Source organism: Pinus tabuliformis, chromosome 3_2, assembly GCF_031772625.1.
Source record: "Pinus tabuliformis cultivar Carrire ecotype Pingquan chromosome 3_2, CPIR1, whole genome shotgun sequence".
Taxonomy (NCBI): Eukaryota; Viridiplantae; Streptophyta; class Pinopsida; order Pinales; family Pinaceae; genus Pinus; species Pinus tabuliformis.
This window is the reverse complement of record NC_142302.1, coordinates 682,679,566-682,701,310: the sequence shown is the minus strand read 5'-3', so window position 1 is coordinate 682,701,310 and position 21,745 is coordinate 682,679,566.

Below are 21,745 nucleotides of genomic sequence, written 5' to 3'. Positions count from 1 at the left end.
AAGTATATTAAATCTTTGAACACTTGGATTAAGATGTTATTTTGTGAAAAGTGGGTTATGCGAATAAATTAATGTTTGGGACTACGCAGAGCGAGAAGATCTAGAGAAGCGGAAGTAGAGAAGAGTTAGAAACCAATCCCTTAATTTCACCCTCGCAGGAGAGTGATGAAGAGCTCACGAAGGTTTCTTCGAGAAGAGCGGTCAGTTTGATAAGACAGTGAATTCCGCGTTTACCACCTCCACCCACAACACCACCCATTTCACCCCCCTCACCTCCATATCCATCCACTCCACCTCTGCCACCACCACAGTGCAGTATGGTGAGTGCGATCAAACTACCAATATTCAGAGGAGTAGGGAATAAAAATCCGAACCAATTCTAGTTCATGGTAAGAGCGGTATGGGAAGCACAGGGCATCGTGGATGATAATATTAAAAAGGCTACGCTAGTGAGTGTGATGCAAGATCGCGCATTAGCGTGGTATATCAAGCATACTAATTACCACCCAACTGAAGGAATTGCAGAGAACCAAGCCGTGCTGAGCAGGGAATTTAGTAGGACAAAATCAGAAACATAATCAATCATCGGGTTTAAGGAGATCACGATGCTCTCGGGCGAGACCACCTGGGATCTGGATCAAAGGCTGAAGAGTACGATTCGTGAAGCTAATATGATGTTGACGGATGGACAACATCATGCATGGTTTGTAGCATCTCTGACACCAGACTTAAGGACGATGCTGTCACAGCAAAATCTTCCACCCAGGTCGAATCATTGGAGATGGAAATGAGATTTCATGAGACCCCTATACAAGACCCCAAGTTGGGAGTCCAACAAAAGCACACATAGCCGTAGAATCCGTGTCTGGAAATACAAAGTTTGAAACATGACAGGACACCTTAGCCAGAGGTGCGCGAGGAAGTATGGTGCATAAAATGCAAAGGCCAAGGACAAGACAAAGACCACTGTGCAGTGTTCGCAAACTATTTGGCAAGAGGAGGGCTGATGCGGTTAAGACCGGAGGCACAGGCAGGGCCGAGCGCAGCGTCTGCATTATGGTGTGTGTTAGTATCGGTATCTTTATCCCTCCATCAGAGATCAAATTCTCTTGTTGCATTGCATATTAGGTGTCTCGCTCAGTCAAATGAATTCCATTAGGAGCATGGATCATCTGACGGTAGTGGCTTGTTGTACATTTTCCCTCATGTCCTTTACCTACTGGCTCATTTCCATTCATCAAGATCATCTGCAGTCACCTTTTGTCTTTAAATTTCCAAATGTCATTTCTAGGGTATTAGTTTCATTTAGGTCTAGGGTTTCATCAAAGAGGTCTTCAAAATGTCCAATAAAAGCCAGAAGGCACTGGAGGAGGTTGAATAAAGTTCCAATACCAAGAGATTTCATAATCAATTGCTCATAAATGTATTTTTCCTCAAAACTCTCTATTGAGTAAAAACATAGTATTTTAGGTTTTATTTGTATAAATTCATGTATTTTCAGTTCTTTCATATGTACATCACTTCAATGGAAACCTTGGTCACCTTGCCAAGCTTCAGTAGCTCCATCCCCTACAAGGCAAACAAAAATCAAGTCATTCAGTTCATCAAAAGGCTCAAATAATGCAAACTACTCAAAAAACAAAGGTGAAAAACAAAGCCATATGGAAAACATTATAAAAATGGGTTTTATGAATCAAATATTAAAAGGGCTCTTTTATATAGACCATTTTTTACATTGAAAAGGTCATTGGCATTCGAAGAAGCAAAATTGGGCAAATTGAAGGTCGTGTTGAGCAAAGGGAGTGAACTTCAAGAAAAATTGTGTAAAATTGTGGGCGCGGTGCACTGGGTGAGAGGCGTGGTGCATACAAGAGGCGCAGGCACAGGGCCACCATCTTCAGTGTTAATTTTTACTAGTGTGATGCACACAGGAGGAGAGGCGCGTTGGGTTTGAGGCATGACGCATAGAGCTGCCAAGCCCGATTCTATCAAAAACTCCCTCAAATTGCCAAAACCACTCAAAACTTCTAGTGTGCAAGTAAGTTAAACCCTCTTCCATGCTAGTAAAGGAGATTTTCTTGAAAATTTATGGTGGTTGTGTGAAAAAGCTTAAACCCTAATACCTTGAAATTTCTCAAAAGCTCTTGCCTAGGGTTTGTACTTGTCATTTTGCTGCCAAGTTTGTTCTACCATTCCATCATTTTTTCACTCCTCCATTCATTTTCTCAGCTTATCCACCCATTTGCTAACTCCCATATTCAGTCATCCCTATCCCCAATTCCCATTTTCCCAAATCCTAACTACAAATCCCTAAACCCTAATTGTTGTCCCTAAGCTTACATATTTTCCCTAATCTCCTATTTCCCAAACAAAATCCTGTCCTAACATTCCCAAAACCCCTCATACTCTCTTCCCCCCACAGTCTATCATATATTTTTCCCTTGGTGGCAAACAACACCATAAATCTCCTACCACTCATCAAGAAAACTCACCCACTAGTAAACATGAAATCTGATCCTTCATATGATCGTGGTGAAGAGACACAGAGTGAATCTCCTATAGAAGTGCATGCACCAAGGAGACCTCACAAGGGTGGAAAACATATAAGAGAGGAGCCTACTTCACTTGCTGAGCTGCAGGCCTACCCTCTTGCTATCACATGCTTCCAACACCAATCCTGCTATGAGTTTTGTGAGATGGTTGCTAGAGTCCAATATCATCATGAGTTGACCTAGTTGTTTGTGCTTCATTTACATAATGGCCAAACCACTCTAGCTGGTGTGACATTTACCTTGTCACCGGAGTCTATTTCTCTAGCAACCGACATTCCTAATGTTGGAGAGCAGTGGAACAAAAGGCAGCAGATTGACAAGGAACACTATGAACCATACATCAAGCCTAGTTATTTGAGACAACTCAGCAGAGTGTTTCCCTTTCAGTTCCTGAAAGACTCATATGCTCCCTTGATGAAACTGATAATGAAATATTTCAGTTGTGAGGGCCGGTTTTCTCGCCTCTATTCCTATCATATCAGGTTGTTGATGCACTTTACCAGGGTGAGAATGATGAATCTCCCCTACTTCATGTGCCAAAATATTGAGAAGATGACCACCCTAGTACAAAAAAAGACTCCTCAATAGCAGTTCAATAGTATATATCATTTTGCTCTCATTAAAATTGTGGTCACGCATCAGCTTGGTTTGCAGGGCATCTCATGGGAGGATTTCATTTCTCATGATTTCTTCATATCTCCTCAGGTACCTCCAAATAATTTTCATGAGACAGGTGGACCTTCTCATCATCAGGAGGGTCATGAAACATAGACAACTAGTGTGCCGGTGTTTGTCACCTATCAGAAGGGCACTAGATGGTTATTTGCAGCAACAAAGCGAGTATTATCTCCACCCGGGGTGGAAGGGGTCTCACTTCCTTCATCACCATAGTAGGTTCAGGACAAGGGAAAGAGGCCATTACATGATGAGGGGCCTTCAGGTGAGCAAGAGACTGATTTCATTCTCATTGAGGGTGATGATACTAATTTGGGCCCACAAAGCTCAAATCTCAAAGAAGTCATCCAAGAGCAACAGGCGGACATCAATGCTTTGTCCCTCAACATGGAAAGAGACGAGTGGATAATAAAGTACCTGGAACAAAGAAACAAGCAGCTTGAGGATCAACAAGTGATTATGGAGTTGCAAAACATACGAGAAAACTGCCAAACTGCCAAAAGAAGGAAGGTGAAGCTCACATCACTTGAGCAAGAAATCAATGTTGATTGAGAATCATGGCTTGAAAGAGCTAATATCCACTTAGAGAGGAGGTTGGAGAAAACCATTAATGAGAAGAATAGGTTGAGAGACATGGCATATCATTATTTGTCAAGGAATATGGTGTGCCAAGCTAGAATCAGGAGCTTGAAGGCAAAATTGAAGAAGAGATCGAGGAGGCAAAAAGTGCAAGATAAAATTTAGATCTTAGCTGAGGCTTACTTGGGCCAACACAACACTTTATGGAGAGCGCTCAGCTCAAATTTCAAAAAATTTGGGACATTTTTTGCATTTGTGAAATTTTTGGCCTAAAACACAGAATTTTCTGCCCTATGCGTCGCGCCACCTGGCGCTCGCTTTTGATGGGAGCCTCCAAATGACAAAAACTCATCATTTTTGGATTTTTCATGAAAACATATGCTTTCCTACCAATGGCCAAGAAATTTTGATAGGTTTTGAGCCCTCAAAAAGGTCGAAAAAACTCAAAAATGACCTTATTGCCCCTATTTTGACACACAGGAAGCAATGTTGGGAGAACTCAGTTTTGGAGGGGCAAATGGAGGCCAAATTCAAAAATTCTACTTGATATGGAAAGTAGACAGATAGACCTTTCCAACAAGAACACTTGGAGAAACTTTGGACACCAGGAAGGCCTCCAAAAGTGGCTACAAATAGGCCCTACACATAGAGAAATTAGCGCGGTGCATAGGGGAAATTTTGCTCAGTTTGACCAAGTATACTTTGTTTTTTGCCTAGTTCCTTGATAGATTGACTTTCTTCTTTCTTGATGTCAAACTTATGATGTGATTTAATGTAAATTTATGGATATTGATTTAATTATGTCAAATTTTCACTTATGGAGGTAGATTCATCCATAATAAGTTAGTTTGCAACTAAATGAATCAGTTCCGTAGTTTTTAGAGGCATACTATTCCACTCCCTAATTTGTAGTTCTCAGTTTAGAATTGGTTGGAACAGATCCTAAACTCATGAGATCGACCCCTAGAGGCTAGGATGAGTTGTTGTTTTCCTATATCTTATTTTTTTTTCAGTCATTAGCATGGTTGGACTTTTGGGAAAGCTTGGAGCTTATTGTATACTCATTTCAGCAGTTTTGGCTAAGGAATAAACCAGTGGTCTGCGACACTCTATGGGATTCATGTGGCATGTTGCTTTGATATCGTGTTTCCTTCTATAAATGTAAGTTTATATGTGTTTTATGTATGACATTATCTCTCTTGCTTCTTCTTAACTAAAACAAACAAGGATAAAGGTAGAATCCATTGAAATTGCAGTGCTCTACCTAGGGTTTTCTTTAGTTATTGATGTTTTCAGCTGTTTGAAGAGGATCCTTGAGGTTTTCTTGCCCTATTCAACTCCTCACCTATCTAAATCTCTCCATTTCATTCAATTTGAAGTATCAAATCCCTTTCTTACCTTTCCCCATTGAGACCTCTGCAAAACTAAGCCTCGTTCCCAAGACCCAAAAACTGCCTTTCCATTTGCCAACAAAACATCATCAAATTCAATCAAACCCTTTTGTACAAATACATAGCCTAAAATCAGTCTTCATTCAAGTTATCTCAAGCCTCATTGATCATTTTTGCTGATATTGACAGGAGAGAGCCCTCTCCCGACTTGGTAGGGCTAGCTACTAGGTTAAGCTTGGTTTGATGTTACCCTAGATCCTACTTTTCTCAGCCTGAGGTAGATTTAGGTGTAAAAGAAAACTATATTAGTTTACTATCTTTTTTTTACTGATGTATTTTCTTGGGATTATTCAGATTTGAAGGCATATGACACAAGCATCATTAAGCATATCATCCCGATCAAGCCAAATCAGAAGCCCTTTCATCATAAGCTAAGAAGAATAAATCAAAAGCTGCTACCCTCAATTGAGAAGGAAGTGAATTAGTTATACAAAGCTGGTATAATCGTCCCCATAAGATTTTCAGATTGGATTTCAAACTTGGTGCCCGTGTGCAAGAAAACAAGTGAGATTCGGTTATGTATAGATTTTAGAAATCTGAATAAAGTATCTTTGAAAGATAACTATCCTTTGCCAAAGATGGATCACATACTTCAGAGGGTATTTGGGGCTTCCCTCATGTCACTACTTGATGGGTGTTCTGGGTATAACCAAATTCTGGTCCATGAGGATGACAAAGACAAAACAACGTTCACCACTTCGTGGGGAACTTTTCACTATGCAAAGATGCCTTTCGGATTGAAAAATGTTGGTGCAACTTTTCAGCGAGCGATGGATATTGCATCCACTAATGGAAAAGATGTTTTTCTAGTTGTTTATCTTGATGATTTTAAATTTTTCTCTAATTCAGATGAAGAACACCTTCATCATTTGAAGATTGTATCTCAGTGTTGTAGAAAGTATCGTATTTCTGTCAATCCAAAGAAGAGTTTGTTTGCCATGGATGAAGGCAAGCTTCTCGGTCATATCATATCAAAGGAGGGCATCCACATTGATCCAGCTCCATTGAAAGTTATTCAAAAAATTGATTTTCCATGAGGTAAGAAACAAATCCAATCATTCAATGGTAAGATGAATTTCTTACGTCGCTTTGTGCCAAATCGTGCAGAACATTTAAGGGAAATCATAAACATGCTCAAAAAAGATAGTGTAGTCAAATGGACCAAGGAATCAATTAAATCTTTCAATTTGGTGAAATTGGCCCTTTCTTCCGTCCAGTTTTGATTAGCCCGGACTATACTCAGGATTTCATTTTGTTTTCATTTGCCTCGAACAACACTATGGCAGCGGTCTTGATGCAAAAAAGAGATCGGCTTGAGAAACCAATGGCATTTTTCAGTAGGACCATAAGGGATGTGGCATTAAAGTACAATGTTATCGAAAAATAGGCCCTTGCTTTGGTAAAGGCATTGAAAGATTTTCGAGTTTATATTCTACATTCTCACATCCTTGCTTATGTCCCTAACGCTACTATTAAAGATGTCTTAGTGCAAACAGATCTAGACGGAAAAAGAGGCAAATGGATTGTTGCCTTGTTGAAATATGACATGGAAATCGAACAAAAAAAGCTCATCAAAGGACAGGGGATAGCTAAGCTAATGGCTAGGTCAAATTTGCATGCCTTGGACATTAATCTCATTGCTGCTATGTCCGAGGAAGATGAAGAAAGTCTGCCCGCTCAGGTATCAGAAATTTTTCTTCTTTCTCTTTGGTATTCGGACATTGTTTATGTACTCCAAAATTTGTCATCACCACCTGGAATGGCTAAGAACAAAAGTAGGACACTGAAATTGAAGGCTACCAAATTTTGTATCATGAATAATGCACTTTATTGGAAAGATCCCAGTGGTGTCTTGCTCAATTGTTTGGTTGAAGAAGAGGCAAAACAAGTTATGGAAGACTTTCACAAGGGAGATTGCGGAGGCCATCTTTTCTGGAAGACAACAGCTAATAAAATTTTGATAGCAGGGTATTATTGGCCAACTCTTTTTGCTGATGTGTACAAAATAGAAGCAAGATTCCATGAATGTCAAATTTTTCGAGGTAGAAGGAAGTTGCAGCCTTTACCACTCAAGCCCATTGAAGTAAGTGCTCCATTTTAGTACTGGGGTTTGGATTTCATTGGCGAGATCCATCCTTCTTCTTCAGCGCAGAACAAATGGATCCTCACAGTGATGGACTATTTCAACAAATGGATTGAGGTGATACCCATGAGGTAGGCAACTGATTTGGTAATCATTTCATTTCCTGAAAACAACATTTTGTCTCATTTTGGCTCTCCAAATAGGCTGATCACTGACAACGCAACAGCCTTTAAATCTAAGAGGATGATTGACTTTTTTCATAAATATCAAATCATTTTGGGGCACTCAACCGCCTATTACCCACAAGGCAATGGATTGCCAGAATCCTCAAATAAATATTTGGTCAACATTATCAAAAAGTTGTTGGAAATGAACAAGAAAAGTTGGCATAAAAAGTTGGTCAATGCACTTTGGGCAGACAGAGTAAGTCAAAATAAATCTATCGGTATGTCTCCTTTTGAGCTCATGTATGGTGTGGACAGTTTTCCTGACCTCTCTTGCAGTCCCGATGGTCAAACTACTACAAGAAGCGGGCTTCGAAGACGATCATTTGTAGCAAGGAATCAATCAAATGATTCATTTGCAGCAAACTAGAGAGGAGGTATTTCATAACACTTTCAAGCTGCAAGAGAGAATCAAGAAGATATATGACCGAAAAGCAAAAGCGGACAAGTTTCAAATAGAGGACATAGTGCTGAAATGGGATGCAAGGAACGAAGAGAAAGGTAAGCATGGCAAGTTTGAAAATCTTTGGAAGGGACCTTACAGGATTGCGGCATATCGGGGCCAAAATTCCTTCCTCTTGCAAGAAATGAATGGAGAAGACTATCCCGGTGGGCTGGTCAACGGTCGGCTACTCAAACGGTACTATTTTTGAAGTATTCTTCGCTATCATATGTATCATTGTACATACCAGTTTCTTTAAATTCCATTTCAAGTGTGTACTTTTTTCATACTTTCAGTTTGGGGCCTGAGGTGAAGGCTATAAAACTGAGGTTTGATTTCAGTTTTGGTTTGGTTTGTCTAAGTTAGGTCTTTTAGTCGATTTCAGTCTTGAAATTGGGTCAGCTTTGAGTCACATTGTAGTCCTGAAATTGAGTCAAGAGTCTCATTTTGGTTTGTCAAAAGTTATTGACTCCATAGCCCAATGGACAAAGGCACTGCCTACTTTCCCAGAGATCTGTAGTTCTTGGCACCTCCAAGGAGCTACCATCCCCATTGCAACCAATGTTAGTTTCGGTATCTTCATCCCTCCATTAGAGATCAAATTCTCTTGTTGCATTGCATATTAGGTGTCTCGCTCAGTTAGTTTCATTCCATTAGGAGCATGGATCATCTGACGGTAGTGGCTTGTTGTACATTTTCCGTCATGTCCTTTACCTGCTAGCTCATTTCCATTCATCAAGATCATCTGTAGTCACTTTTTGTCTTTAAATTTGCAAAAGTCATTTCTAGGGTTTTAGTTTCATTTAGGTCTACAGTTTCATCAAAGAGGTCTTCAAAATGTCCAATAATAGCCAACAGGCACTTAAGGAGGTCGAATAAAGTTCGAGTACCAAGAAATTTCATAATCAATTGCTCAAAAATGTATTTTTCCTCAAAACTCTGTTTTGAGGAAAAACAGAGTATTTTAGGTTTTATTTGTATAAATTCATGTATTTTCAGTCCATTCATATGTACATCACTTCAATGGAAATCTTGGTCACCTTGCTAAGCTTCAGTAGCTCCATCCCCTACAAGGCAAACAAAAAAACAAGTCATTAAGTTCATCAAAAGGCTCAAATAAAGCAAATTGCTCAAAAAATAGAGGTGAAAAACAAAGCCATATGGCAAACATTATAAAAATGGGTTTTATGAATCAAAAATTAAAAGGGCTCTTGTATATAAACCATTTTTTACATTCAAAAGCTCATTGGCATTCCAAGAAGAAAAATCGAGCAAAGTGAAGGTCATGTTGAGCAATGGGAGCGAACTTTGAGAAAAACTATCTAAAATTGTGGGCGCGGTGCACTAGGTGAGAGGCGCAGTGCATACAAGAGCCGTAGCACATAGGGCCACCATCTTCAGTGTTAATTTCTACTGGAGTGGTGCACACAAGAAGCATGGTGTGATGGGTTTGAGGCGTGGCGTATAGAGCTGCCAAGCCCGATTCTATGAAAAACTCCCTCAAGTTGCCAAAACATCTCAAAACTTCCATTGTGCAAGTAAGTTAAACCCTCTTCAATGCTAGTAAAGGAGTTTTTATTGAAAATTTATGGTGGTTGTGTGAAAAATCTTAAACCCTAATACCTTGAGATTTCTCAAAAGCCATTGCCTAGGGTTTGTACTTGTCATTTTTCTGCCAAGTTTGTTCTACAATTCCCTCATTTTTTCACTCCTCCATTCGTTTTCTTAGCTTATCCACCCATTTGGTAAATCCCATATTCAGTCATCCATATCCCCAATTCCCATATTCCCAAATCCTAACTACAAATCCCTAAACCCTAATTGCTATCCCTAAGCTTACATATTTTCCCTAATATCCTATTTCCCAAACGGAATCTTGTCCTAACATTCCCAAAACCCCTCATACGCTCTTCCCCCCACAGTCTGTCATATATTTTTGCCTTGGTGGTAGAAAATCAAACAACACCATAAATCTCCTACCACTCATCAGGAAAACTCACCCACTTAGCAAACATGGAATCTAATCCTTCATATGATCATGATGAAGAGACACACAATGAATCTCCTATAGAAGTGCATGCACCAAGGAGACCTCACAAGGGTGGTAAACATATAAGAGAGGAGCCTACTTCACTTTTTGAGCTGTAGGCCTTCCCTCTTGCTATCACATGCTTCCAACACCAATCCTGCTATGAGTTATGTGATATCGTTGCTAGAGTCCAAATCATCATTACCAGGTCTGGTTGTTTGTGCTTCATTTACATAGTGGCCAAACCACTCTAGCTGGTGTGACATTTACCTTGTCAGCGGAGACTATTTCTCTAGCAACCAACATTCCTAATGTCGGAGAGAAGTGGAATAAAAGGAAGTAGATTGATAGGGAGCAATGTGAACCATACATCAAGCCCAGTTATTTGAGACAACTTAGCAGAGTGTTTCCCTTTTGGTACTTGAAAAACTCATATGCTCCCTTGATGAAACTGATAATGAAATATTTCAACAGTGAGGGCTGGTTTTCTTGCCTATATGCCTATCATATCAGGTTGTTGATGCACTTTACCAGGGTGAGAATTATGAATATCCCCTACTTCATGTGCCGAGATATTGAGAAGATGACCATCCTAGTACAACAAAAGACTCCTCAGCAGGAGTTCAAGAATATATATCATTTTGCTCTCATTAAAATTTGGTCATGCATCAGCTTGGTTTGCAGGGCATCTCATTGGAGGATTTCATTTCTCATGAGTTCTTCACAGCTCCTCAGGTGCCTCCAGAGACTTTTCATGAGACAGGTGGACCTTCTCATTAGCATGAGGGTCATGAGACACAAACCGCTAGTGTGTCGGTCCTTGTCACATATCAGAAGGGCACTAGACGGTTATTTGTAGCAGCAAAGTGAGTATTATCTCCACCCAGGGTGGAAGGGGTCTCGCTTCCTTCATCAGCACAACAAGTTCAGGACAAGGGAAAGAGGCCATTACATGAGGAGGGGCCTTCAGCTGAGTAGGAGACTGATTTCATTCTCATTGAGGGTGATGATACTGATTTGGGCCCACAAAGTTCAAATCTCAAATAAGTCATCCAAGAGCAATGGGCGGACATAAATGCTTTGTCCCTAAACTTGGAAAGATCCGAGTGGATAATAAAGTACTTGGAACAAAGAAACAAGTAGCTTGAGGATCAGCAAGTGATTATGGAGATGCAAAACATACGAGAAAACCGCCAAACTACCAAAAGAAGGAAGGTGAAGCTCACATCACTTGAGCAAGAAATCAATGTCGATCGAGAATCATGGCTTGAAAGAGCTAATATCCACTTAGAGAGGAGGTTGTAGAAAGCCATCAATGAGAAGAATAGGTTGAGAAACATGGCATATCATTATTTGTCAAGGAATATGGTGTGCAAAGCTAGAATCAGGAGCTTGAAGGAAAAATTGAAGAAGAGATCGAGGAAGCAAAAAGCGCAAGATAATCTTCAGATCTTGGCTGAGGCTTCCTTGGTCCAACATAGCACTTGATGGAGAGCACTTAGCCCAAATTTCAAAAAATTTGGGACACTTTTTGCATTTTTAAAATTTTTGGGCTAAAACATAGAATTTTCTGCCCTATGCGTCGCGCCACCTAGCGCTCGCTTTTGATGGGAGCCTCCAAATGACAAAAACTCACCATTTTTGGATTTGGCATAAAAAATATGCTTTCCTACCAATGGCCAAGAAATTTTGACAGGTTTTGAGCCCTCAAAAAGGTCAAAAACACTCAAAACATGACCTTACTACCCCTCTTTGACACACAGGAAGCAGTGTTGGGAGAACTCTATTTTGGAGGGGAAAATGGAGGCAAAATTCAAAAATTCGACTTGATCTAGAAAGTCGACAAGAAAACCTTTCTAACAAGAACACTTGGAGTAAATTTGGACACCGGTAGGCCTCCAAAAGTGGCTGCAAACAGGCACTATGCACAGAGAAATCAGCGTGGCGCATAGGGGAAATTTTGCTCAGTTTGACCAAGTATACTCTGTTTTTCGCCATTTCCTTGAAAATTTGACTTCCCTCTTTCTTAATGTCAAAATTATGATGAAATTTAATGTAAATTGATGGATCTTGATGTAATTATGTAAAATTTTCACTCATGGAGGTAGATTCATCCATAAAAAGTTAGTTTGCAACTGAATGAATCAATTCCCTAGTTTTTAGAGGCATGTTATTCCACTGCCTAATTTGTAGTTATCAATTTAGAATTGGTTGGAATAGCTCCTAAACTTATGATCTTGACCCCTGGAGGCTAGGATGAGCTTTTGTTTGCCTATATCTTATGTTTTTCAGTCATTAGTATGGTTGGACTTTTGGGAAAGCTTGGAGCTTATTGTATACTCATTTCAGCAGTTTTGGCTAAGGAATAGACCGGTGGTTTGTAGCACCCTATGGGATTCATGTCGCATGTTGCTTTGATATTGTGTTTCATTTTGTAAATGTAATTTTATATGTGTTTTATGTATGATATTATCCCTCTTGATTCTTCTTAACTAAAACAAAAAAGGATAAAGGTAGAATACATTGAAATTGCAGTGCTCTACCTAGGGTTTGCTTTAGTTATTGATGTTTTTAGCTGTTTGAAGAGGATCCTTGAGATTTTCTTGCCCTTTTCAACTCCTCACCTATCTAAATCTCTCCATTTCATTCAATTTGGAGTATCAAATCCCTTGCCTACCTTGTCCTATTGAGACCTCTGGAAAACTGAGCCTCATTCCCAAGACCCAAAAACTGCCTTTCCATTTGAGCCAAAAAAACATCATCAAATTCAATCAAACCCTTTTGCACAAATACCTAGCCTAAAATCAGTCTTCGTTCAATTCATCTCAATTATCATTGATCATTTTTGTTGAGATTGATAGGAGAGAGCCCTCTCTCGACCTCGTAGGGCTAGCTACCAAGTTAAGCTTGGTTTGATGTTACCCTAGATCCTACCTTTCTCAGCCTAAGGTAGATTTAGGCCCTAATAGTGTGTGATAGACCATATAGGAGGAAAGAAAATCATGGATAATTTTCATCTATTGCAGAAGTATACGTAGACATCCGAACAATTGTTTTGTAATTTTTGCAGGTCTGTAGGCCATGACAAACACACCTGCCGCAGCTATGAGATAATGATGGATCAAACTCCTGCCTACAGGGTGAAGACTGAAACACGAGCCCTTGACCAAAGTGTAGGGATGGCATGAGCTAGGTTTCAGGGGCATGGTCGGGGTCTAGGCAGAATGGGACTAGAAAGGGGTCACAAACAAATAATTTGTTGCAATTGCGGAGGGCTAGGGCATTATGCCAGTGATTGTACAAACCCGACGAGAATATCATGTTGGTACTGTAATCAGTTTCATCATGAGGCAGAAGATTTCCCTTCGCTGATAGCGAGAATCCATGAAAAGTGGGTAATCCATCCCCTTCCAACCCATTATTTACAAATGATAAGGTCTGAGTTATGCGAAAAAGACCCAAATGTAAACATGATGCTCAGAAGTTGAATGACCATGGGAGATGATAAAGTGAAGCGGTGAGAAGAAAGTGCATGGGTTCGCAAGGCTACTACACAGGAACCCGAGTTTGATCTAGAATGCGTGAAGGAGACATTTATGGAAGCTAAGAAGAGCTTCACAGAGGCCTCCACTTCAGGTAGTAAGGATCAACTAGAACCAAGGATAAATCCTTCAATGCTCACTACCTTTCTGAAGACATGCATGAAACTACTGCATGCAGCAAGGAAGTTAAAGGACTATAGGAACTTATCACTAGGTGCTCGAGGTCAGGAGAACCGCGTGGTTCGGAAACTTGGAAAGCATGCATCACGCACAGGAAGGGAAATGAGGTTGACTACACAAATAGGTGAGTATGAAATGGATCAGGTAATCATGGGTCTGGGTTCGGACACGAATGTACTACCAAAACAAACATGGGAATGCATGGGTAGACCTACATTACAATGGTCCCCTATTCAGTTATGAATGATGAACCAACAGAAGATTTTGCACATGGGAAGATTGCAAGGGGTAACAGTCGATATTGAAGGTGCGAGCACGCAAGAGATTTTGAAGTGATAGAGATTGTCGATGACTACGATCCATATCCCACACTATTGGGAATAGACTGGGCTACCGATATGAACCGAGTCATAAATCTAAAGAAATGCGAAATGATCTTTGAGAAAAATTCACTATGCGTGGTAGTACCACTAGATCCAGCTGAAGGAGTGTGATACACTAAATCGGTGCATGACAATGATAGGGTGATGATCTCGATGATATCTTCAAGATAACCATGCAAGGAAAGGATTGGGTGAATCCAACTATAGACGGAAGGATTTCGTGGGAGCATGAAAGCTCCTACAGCTCGGATTCAGATGAAGAGATAGAGCGATGGAAGGATCGGCTGCACAAAGTAACAATGCTTAATTTCAACATGATGGGTAGATCACTACATAGCATGACAACAGAGAAAATGAAGCTGCTGACAGATGATGGATTGTCAGTGGTAGATGAATTTTAGAGGAAATTTGAAAGCGCAGTACCAAAAAAGAAGTAATTCGATGCGCTAAAATGGGCAGTGTGCGCCACACCCGCACGATGGTGGGGTACGCATCAAGGAAATTTTGAGGACTCCTGCGGATACAGAAGGATGATGTGCCTACATTTTATTAAAGCCTAGCTCTAAACGAAAGCCAATCAGCAGGGGCGGAACAACTTGTGTGCCCACCTTTCTTGATGTGTACAAACATATGCTGTACAGTCAGCACAAGCAAACACCACCGCCAGAATAGAGAATCAGAATAAACCACAGTAGCAGGAAAGGAGACATGTGGTACCCATTCTCCACAACGAAGCCTTTGATAGGGTGTGCAGAGTACTGAACAAGGTTCACCAGGCGAGACGAAATGATTGGGACCTACGCGTGCCAACGGTTCGATGCACCTACCGAACCCTATGCAAAACCCTAAATGGGGAGACAATTCCAAAGGTGTGGAATAGAGTGGAGATTGTAATTACTGAAGAAAATACAAAAAGGAATCCACATGTACTAGACCCCACAAGTGGTGACAGTGCGCGATGGCCAGGAGGAAGAAACCACACATCTACTAGAGGACGAACATCTAAGGATTCAAGAAGCCATCCGGTGAGCAAACCTTAGACTTCATGAACTCGAACAGGACTAGGTACAATTGAGGAAGAAAAGCATTTTGATGAACATTGAGATCAAGAGGCTAGAAAACGAGATCACGTAGGCATGTCTTGTCAATAAATCAAGGACGACAAGGCAAGATACAAATGATCGTACCACTGCATTAGAAGAGTGTCACTGAGAATTTATGACTCTGCTACCGTGGATACAACCTCACCTCACCAATAACAATAACTAGGGGAGTGCACTACACATATTGGAACACGTGGCGCTAACGGTCGCAGACAATTAAGGAGTTTCTGCGGACTATGCAGGAAGGCGAGTTGAAGTCTTGCAGATGTGGTACGACCATCTAACTAACCATTGGGAGCATAGTCTCAACACTTTAGGAAATTGAAAGAGAGTGCAGGACTCTAAAAGAGCCTGTTTGGGAGTTGCACGATGAGGGAGGTGTGCAAAAAATCAGCATGGCACAAGGTTCGTGCCCGTGCGTGGGAGGTTGTGTTGCCATGTGGGTAGGCTGGGAAGTAATCGTTGGTGTCACTTTTCATGACGAGATGTCCAATTTAAGGCAAAATGGAGCGAGAAGCGGGCACTTAAGACACGAATTAAGAGCTAGATTTAGGGAAATCTGCTGCCAAGAAAGCATTGATGGCTCAGAATTGGGGGGAACGGTCAGATTTGAATTCAAAATGCACTATAAAACTCCAAGGGCTAACCACTTGACAACACTTGTTCATTTGAGATTTGAGCAGTTACATAGAGCACAAAGTGTTGAGTGCTAAGCGATATTTGAGCCTCGAAGTTCGTGACCAACCAGAGACGACTCAAAAGGATGAGGGCTACCAGCAGAGGTTTGGGCTATGTAGAAGGAACCATCGACGAGGCCATGTAGAGCCCCATGGTGCATGATGTTCCCACAGACACTGGGTCGCGCTATAAATCCCAAAATTTCCTCGAACACTGAGGCCCAAGAAAGATAAGTAAGCAGCGAGACTAGTGCACATGTCCCTGCAAAATCCGCGGTTCGGTAAGCTCTGCATGGAAGAAAAGGGCAAGGCTATCACCATTGAGACAAACGATGAGGAGGAGGACCTACAAGCTCTCGTATATGAGATAGAAGTAGCAGAAGACACAGAAGAGGACGTCCAGCCGATGTAGCAAAATTGCCCAAGTACGTTCCTCCATGGAAAGGGAAAGCTAAGGTACCCAAGGATTTGGATGCTACTAAGAGCGCACTCCAAACCATGCTCCTCCCCGATGGAATTGCTTTTGAGGGCTTGGACCAAGGCCACGTGCCCACAATGAAGTTTGAATATTGGGACCTCACAGACAGTGAGAAGTCCCCACATTTAGAGACTAAGAACCTCATGAAGTAGAGCACGGAGGGGTCAGTTACAACACTAAAGTCACAGAAATGGTTGTGCAGCGTGGAGAGGGCCAGACTACTTTAGCTACTATGGATTCCACACTTTCACCATGCACCTATCACAATTTTCATCATCTGGTAGTTGCTTTGCCTCATGCACGATGGGTTCCTACAGCTGGAGGAGTCTATTCCCATCACGGCAGATCTTATCCATAGGATTTCCCAACTCTCTTGTAAGGGAAATGACCTCGCAGAGATAGATGGAAGAAGCGGAGATTTGGCACTTACAGAGGCCATGAATAATAAATACAATCTGGAAAAGAAGAAGAGGGGTTATGTAATCAGTAGCATTAAATACAAAGGGGTACGCATAGCCACCCAACTCCTGGCTAGGAAGGTAATGCGAAAATACCGAGGAGATGGGGCACTGGTGCCAGTAGTTACACTGGCAGAACAATGCGTAGAGGGGGTCCAATTCAATTGGGTTGAGTTCCTCTGCGAGGAGTTCCTAGCTAACTGCAAAGAAGCCTAGGAGTAGGGCAAGACCTTCCAGTATGTGTGGTTGTTCTTGTCGATTTTACTGGTAACAGGGGAACTGCCTGAGGACAGTCAGTTCCCTAATATTGAATAGGACTTACTAGAGGCTGAAAAGTACACGTCACTCTCGGCTACTAAGGATGCCATGCAGATTCGCGAAACAAAGATATTCTGCGTGCTCATGGAGGTGAGCATCCGGATGTGGATCAATAGGAGGTCGTGCTTGTCCCCCACAGTGTACATTAGATTGCAGAGCTTTGTAGACCTTAAGGTAGATATGCATAATGTGTATATAAATGCTCGTAAAGATCTGGCGCAGACATGGACCAAGCTCACCTATATTTCCATTAATGATGCGATCTTCTATATGCTGGAATCATTGCTGCCCGAGTGGCGCGCCTTGGAACTGGCAGGGAAGGAAAGAACGACAACAAAAAAGAATAAGGCTACAACCAAGTTGCGTATCACCGAGCTAACGCAATAAAATCACAACGAACAAGCAGCCGCGGAGGTAAGGGTTGTCTGCGAGCTAGCGAAAGTAGCTGCAAAGCACGAAAAGTTTGTCGAAAAAGCAGCAGCAGTGCAGGCAACAAGGTCCACCACGACACAGGAGGAAGGGGGCCAGAACTTGTCTACAGGATAGGGAGCAGACACAGCAGAAGGCATAGAGCCGAGCAGTACAACGCCCACCCATCTAAAACGGCCGCACGTCCCAAAGAGATCAGGTCCACGAAAAAAGGCCAAGGCATCCAAACTGGACATCGAACCGATTACACTAACAGAAGGCGACCTCTACGACATTGGCGACATGGTTCATCAGGTCACCAGGGAAGCGCTCTAGGAAGCCATGATGGAGCAACAGATTTTGTTGGGGGCCCTAAGGGCGCAGCTGCAGGAACTTCAGGTGCGGCCCCCACAGGAAGGAGCAGTAGTTGCCTATGGCACCGTAGGTACATCAGCAGCAGAGCAACTACTATGCACAAAGATGGAAAATGCTATAGTGCTCCTGGAAGGAGCGCTAACAGTGGTGAATGATGATGACAGAGCCGTGGTAGGCAGGATCAAGGAACGTAGCCTAAATTTGGCCACCCTTCCGTGAGACACACTGTACCAGCTGCAGGATGGCATAACAACAGAGCTACGGGCCAGGGAAGTTCACGTGATCCAAGTACTAAGTGAGAAGAATATCAACAATGAACAGCTCAGCCTACAGCGTGACAAGGGTTTGTCACAAAATCAGTAGATCATGCAAACAGTTGATGAAGCATGCCGGTGCATTCTAGAATTTTCCATCGCTGCAGGCCTACCCAAAGAAATGCGGATCCACTATCTGGCAAGTGGAGTCCAAAGCACACGCGAGGAAACAACACGAGTGCAGCTGGAGCTAAATCTCCAAATTGTTGAGTTGCATATGAAGGCATAGCCTTCCACTCCTCTAGAAGTTAGAGAGAAGTGCATTAGTGCGATTCAAACAGGATTGGAAGAAATCAGACTGGCAGTACAAGACTGTACTAGTATGTTGGATCAAGCTTTTAACGTACTCACATCCTTGTAGGAGGACCCCAACATACAGCACCAGGAAACAAAGGCACGCAAACTACAGGAGCAGTATGACAGTGTAAGGGGAACTGCGCAGATATTCGTCCTCACCCAACGGCTGTCATAGATGTAGCAAGCGATGGCACTGAAGGAATAGGTGGATGGTGCAAGACAGAAAGAGGCACTTCTCAAAGCAGGCATCCACCCTTGGATTGATGAGGCCTTCACCATTATGGCCGAGATTGAGGGAAAGCTTGCACAAATGTAGGAGATATATGCACTAAGGCAGGTAGTAGATCCTCACAAAGAAGCATCGGAGGAACGCATGTAATAGATCTGGAAAGCCGTAGAACAATGTGTTGTGGACCTCAAGGCAATATGAGACCAATTGGAAAGGCTTCGTGCCAAGATCACCGCACCAGTAGAGTGACTTGGGATGAGTCACGATGATTGTGTTGGGGGCTTATTGGGCATCGAATCCCCCCACAACATGTTTTGGGGCTCATATCCCAAATTTTGGTCAAAGGTTTTGTAAGACTCCGCGAATTACGGGTGCAGAGTGCGAAGTGGAGGTCAAATCATAGGTCTGTCTGCCCTAAAGTAATGTAATGTAATGTAATGTAAAGTCATGTCGACCTACCCATGGTCCATGGACCATGTGATTATATAAATAGAGCGAGGCTCTAAGTTGTAAAGATAGTGAATAGCGAAGGGATGGTTTGAGCTTAGAGTAGGATTTTAAGTGTGTTGGGTTGTAGTAGTAGGAAGAGGCTTTGCACCTGAATGCACAGAGGCCTAGTAGAGTCTGCAGCTAAGTGCGTGGACCCCTGCAGCTGAGTGTGCAGGGTGGTGTCAAGTCTGTTAGCGGGATTGAAGATTAATAAAGAGAAGTTGATTCTTATTTCTATATATTTGTTGTACATCGTCTTCTTTACGACTATATTGGTTTACTTATCGTGCACAATGATATAATTGATGGATATGCTGTAGTAATCATTAGTCTTGCACAAAAAAGTTAAGTAATCATATAATAATAGACTAACTAGCAAGGAACTTGGGTATTTTATGGGTTGCGCCCCGACAAGGGCTGCGTGGAAACAACACTGCAGGTTGCGAAGGGATAGCAAGTGTGCATAGCGATGAGTCAGACCGTGGACCTCCAGAAGTCCATCAGACATCCCCAGGGTGTGGAAACCTGGTTGTAGCACCCTCCCATACTAATTCAGGTGAGACCTCAGTCTGCGCTCCATGGACTGTTGCCGAAAGGGCTAGTAGTACCGAGATTTACTTAGCTAAATCACCTCTGAACATAGGTGAGGCCCATATAAGCCACCAGTACAACTGTAGACACTTGAGGTATGGTATGACAATGTTGCATGTAGACTATTCCCATGTACCTTGGATGGTCGCATAGCAGTATGGTATCACAACCTTCCTATGAACTCCATTCATAAATGGGGTAGATTCAAACACATGTTTCTAGAAAAGTTTGCTAATGACAAGACCCCAGCCATGTTGCTCAAAGACTTGGGAAGCCTGACGATGGAGGGGAAAGAAAAGGTAAACTATTACAATCAGAGGTTTTAGCGCATATTGAATAAGTTTGTAGCGGACATGAAGCCTCATGACTCCATCATCTTCGACTACTACACATCTGCACTACCAACCAACATTGCGTAGTTCATCAAGCAAGTTGTGAAACCAACATTGTTAGAAAATTTCAAAGATGCAGTCATTGTAGAGAAGGACCTGTGCTTGATTGGAGTCATCAAGGATGATGAACCAACGAAGGACTACGGAGATGTGATCAGGAATTCCCAGGTTGCGGCGAGCAAGGGTAAAGATAAGGAAACAAGTGATATTGTAGCCCTTACTCATCTTATCAAGAACTTGACAAGATAAGTGTCTGAGCTCAAACAACGAACAATCAACACATATGCCAGCAGCCGACTACCCAAACAAAGCCAAGGAAGCATGTCATCAGGAAGAAATCACTTTTCAACTAAAACTACACAGAGCTCTAGCTTAGTGTTCCAGGTCAAACAATGCGTGAACAATGAATTTTGCTCATTTCATGAAGGTAAGATCCTGGAAGGGTCTTGTTAGGACTAGAAATGAGTTGCAGGCTCAGTATGTGACCACATGCAAAAAATGATAAGCAATACTCATGGATAGTGAGGAGACATGAATGATTATGAGGATGTTGCACCTGATGAGACATCAAGCACTGGGCGGGTGGTCAACATGTATCAGTGCTCGCAAGCAGTGCAGAAGACAAACACCATGAAGCAGCCCCAAAAGAAAAATGGTCATTACAATCTCAGAAGTCAAGGGCCCCCCCCTTACACTTGGGGAGATGCAACAAAGGCTCGAACTAACAAGGAAGGTTGATTCACCTGCCGTCCAAAAGCAGAAAACACAAAGAAAACCCTGGAAGACATTGGTGGACAAGAGTACGTCCATGACCAACAAACTGCGAATAATCTGCTGAACAACACAAACACTAGTCTTACCCTAGACATCTCGGTGAGTCTATCCACTCTAGATTACAACATTATGGAAGACATAAAGAAAACTCACGTGAAGATAATTTTGTTCGAATTGGCTAAGATTCAGAGTCACTGGGACATCCTACTGTGCACACTAGGGAATACATCTATGGAAAATGCAACCTCTACCAGCCAGGGAGAAAGAAAACCTCTCGGATCACTCTTAACTGTTCTAAATACAATCCAAATGGAAGAAGCAAATTCTATTTCCCCCCATTCCTTCTTTCATTTGAAATCTTTAACTGTAATGTTCATAGTTGTTTGGTTGATTCTGGTGCAGTAGTCAACGTCATGTCATTCTCCATTGCCAAAGAGCACATCCATCACTCAACAACATTATAGCTTGACATGGACACTAGTAGCATCATGAACATACCAGCACTCTCATGTCGAGTCGTGTCATGAGTCATCTCGGCCACATCACTACTGTTGGTCATACTGTTGTAAATCAATGTAATGTAACGTGGAAGTCCAACAACCCACATGTAATATGAAGATTCATTTAAAGTTGAAGAGTCAAATAAATGAAACAGTCATGAGGGAAGTCGAACAGTCAGAAGGGCCGGTTTTAACCTTGGTT